The 3864-nt window shown below is 38.3% G+C and overlaps 1 pseudogene; it reads right to left on the bottom strand.

Annotated features, from left to right (window-relative positions):
• Positions 1-1891: 1891 nt before the first annotated feature.
• Positions 1892-2407, bottom strand: LOC106021021 (annotated as a pseudogene).
• Between the last annotated feature and the right edge of the window lie 1457 nt (positions 2408-3864).

Here is a 3864-nt window from a genome sequence, read left to right as displayed (position 1 = left end):
ATTCTACATCTAGATGTGGTCAGTAAAAAGAGAGATGGCTTGGCTTGGGCCCTTGAAACCTCATAGCCCACCCCTGGTGACATACTTCCTCCAGTAAGACCACAGCTACTCCAACAAGCTACACTTTCTTTTCCTTTCAAATAGTGCTACTTCCTGGCAGCCAATCATTTAAATCTATGAACCTGTAGGGGATTTTCTTATTCAAATCACCACATTTCTCTCCTTGGCTACCATAGGCCTGTCGCCAAATCATAATACAAAAATGCATTCATTCCAACTTCAAATTTCCATCGTCTGTAACGATCTCAATGCTGTTTAAAAGTCCAAATTTCAAAGTGTCTTCTGAGACTCAAGGCAATCTCTTAACTGTAATTCATTGTAAAATCAAAATTAAAAAGTAGATCACACACTCTAGCATACAACAGCACAGGACATAAATTACCATTCTAAAAGGAAGGGATGGAAACATTGAACCAAGATAAGACCAAAAACCAGCTGGACAAACTCCAAACTCTGTATCTCCATGTCTGATGTCAAAACACTCTTCAGATCTCCAACACCTTTCAGCTTTGTTGGCTGAAATACCCTTCTCTCTTGCTGCTTCCACACCCTTGCAGGTTTCCCACAACTTTGGCTTCTCCAACATCTTGGTGTCTCTAACGAAATTCAAGCTTCATTCAACGGCTTCTCTGGTCCTCCATGGAACATGCCTGACACATGCCTGCCCTCCTTAGCTATGAAAGGAGACTCTACAATCTATTCTTTTATGTCCTTGGCTCTAAAGCCAGAACCATGTGGCTGAATTTGCCAAGTTCTACTGGTTGCTGGGGTTGGAACATGGGCCACTTGTTAGTTCAACTTTATCTACATCAGCTTTCTGGTGTTGATGGTTTTCTTCACTTACCGAGTTTTTTTTTTAAATTTCTTTTCACAATGGCCCAAAATACTCCATTGTGGATATGCACAATGTTTCCTTTATACATGGTTTAGCCATGGGGTTCTATCTTTGCTATGCTGATTTCATTTTCTTGAGTTTATAGTTAAGATATAGGATAGCTGGATCATATTGTAATTCTATCTTGCAGTTTTTGAGCAGTAGCTGTATTGTTCTTTACCGTGCTGTGTAACAAACTCTATTATTATTATGTGTGTGCCCAATGTAGCCAGACACACATGTGGAGGTCAGAGGACAACTCTGAAGTTGTTTCCTTCCTGCAACCTTTTCATGGGTTCTGGGGATCAAGCTCATGCCATGAGGCCTTCCAAGTGCCTTTACCCACTGAGCTGTCTTGCTGGCCTAGTGTGCCCAATGTTATTTAGCTTATTTGTTTACTATGCATAGGCTACTTTGTGAGTTCTGGAATTATTCTGGATAGTGACCCTCTGGATAGGAACCATCTAGTCAATGTGTATCTGGCAAATGTTTCCTCTGGTGTTCCAGGTTGTGTCTTCACTGCTGTTCCCTTTGCTTTACAGAAACTTTGTACTTTGATGCCTCATGTGCCTTGAGTTTCCCTTGTGTTTTCTTTGCTTTTGAAGTTCTAGCCAGAACATCCTTGCCTGTAATGATGCCTTGAAGTGTTGTTGCTTTTCCTCTTCTCTTTAGTAACTCCAAGTGTTTCCTTTAGTTTTCTGGTGTGTTCTGAGTTGATTTCTGTAGAGAAACAGTGCACAACAATCTCTTGCGTATAGATGTCCATTTTTCATGGGATCCTGTATGATGCATATATTTTTCCAATATATGTTTGTGGTGGTTTGAAATTAGCTGGCTAAATAGTGGTTTTGCATCTTGAAATCTCCATTCTATCTTACATATATGTGTTTAATATCAGTACTATACTGCTCGGGTTTTGTTTATTTGTTCCCAGAAACAAACAAATAAATATATATATTACGGTCCAGGTTCTTTATTTCTTTTTGTACATTGGACTGTGAATTTGTATTGAATGAGCTCCAACAGCTCATGCTACTTCCCTATAGTCCTCACAGAGTGTGTTTCTCTGGGCAGAGCAACTTTGTACCTCAGCTGAACCCAGGTGCCCTTTTCCTTGGCTTCCTTCTTTCCTTTCTTCTGAACATTTCCTTCACCTGTTTGAGGAAGCTGTTTCTGTTCTTAGAGAGCTTGGTGTGCTCAATCTTCATGTTAATTCTCTTGGCAAAAATCTTGGCTTGTTTGTTTATAATGATGCCCACAGCATGCTGGGTGAGGTTGTAGACTCTCCCAGTTATGTTGTGGTAACAGTTAATGGGGCATTCCTTTTGAAACAGTGCCAATTTCCTTGATGTCTACAATACTTCCCTTCTGGTAGATTTGCATGTATGTGGCCAAAGGAACAACTCCATGTTTCATTAAAGGTCTAGAGAACCCACAGAGTGTGCCCATCCTCATTCCCTTTGTGTTTGTCATTTTGATGAGTTACTGGAAGATTGTTGCTGTAGCAGAAGGGCTCTATGGCATGTTTTGAAAGTAATTACAATGACACCTCTTGTTACAATGTGGCTTCTGAAGATGTTTCGTGTTTTTATATAAGTTTTAAGACAGTTTTGTTTCTGTAAAGAATGCCATTGTTGTGTTGGTGGGGATTGCTTTGAACCTGTAGATCACCCTCAGTAGTGCAGGAATTTTAACAAGTTAATTTTCCTAGTCCTTAGACATAGACATCTTTCCATTTACCATTTCATTTTCAGGTTCTTTCCACGGCATTTAAAAATTTTCATTATACAGGGCTTTTACTCCTTTGGATAAGATAGTTCCTAGATATTTATGTGGGTGGTGGGGGCACAGTGGATTTCTTATGTGTTATGTGTTTTTTTGTGTGTGGTAGCATAAGTACATGTATGTGGAGGTCAGAGGACAACTTCAAATATCAGACTTCCAGCCATCCATTTTTATTTATTTATTAAATTTATTTACTTATTTATGGCCTCTGTCTTTCATTGGCCTGGCACTTGCCAAGAATGTTAGGGTGACAAGTCAGTGGACCTCATGTATCCATTTGTCTCGACCCTGCTCTCCTTCTCCCCACTCCATTACAAATTACAAGTTCACCACGCTGGCTTGTTCATTTTCTTTTGTAATGTGAGCTCTGGAGAATTAAACTCAGGTCTGTACGTGCAAGGCAAGCAGTTAACTGACTAAGTTCATGCCTATTCCTAGATATTTCTGTTGTTGCTGCTGCTATTATGAATGGGGTTGGTTTCTCTGATTTCCTTCTTTGAAAATCTGGTTAATGTGTATACAAAAACTGTTAATTTTTATTTTTATTTCCTTATGGATGACTAAATTCATTTATCTATTCTAATAGTCTTTTGTTGATGTCTTTTGATATATATGTATATAATCACATATATAATATACAGTATATTATGTATCACATCTGCAACAAGGAAAATTGACTTGTCCCTATTTATGTATCTCACATCTTTTCTCTTGTCTTATTCATTGATGAAAGTTTTCCATGCCATATTGAATAAGAGAGATGAGATGGTATCCTTGCATTGCCTGATTTGGACTACATTCAGTGTGACAGTCACTGTGCTTTTCCATACATCATCTTTATTATGTGAATATAAGATATAACATCTTTATTCTTAAACTGTTCAGGATTTCTATCATATGGTGATACTGAATTTTATCAAATGTCTTTATGTATCTACAGAAATGATCATAGGATTTTACCCTTTGCTATATTGATTTGTGTATGTTGAACTGTCCTGAACTAAAACCAACTTAATCATGCTGAATCACTTTTTGATGCACTATTGAATTGGATTGTTAGTATTTTGTTGAGGATTTTTGCATCTGTGTTTATCAGGGATGTTGAAGCCTGTCTGCTTCCTTCCCCTTTGTGTCTCTAGCCCCTC

The sequence above is a fragment of the Mesocricetus auratus genome, unplaced genomic scaffold, assembly GCF_017639785.1.
Source record: "Mesocricetus auratus isolate SY011 unplaced genomic scaffold, BCM_Maur_2.0 Super-Scaffold_100004, whole genome shotgun sequence".
NCBI lineage: Eukaryota > Metazoa > Chordata > Mammalia > Rodentia > Cricetidae > Mesocricetus > Mesocricetus auratus.
Note: the sequence above shows the minus strand (reverse complement) of the source record. Positions and strands in the feature narration are given on the sequence as shown.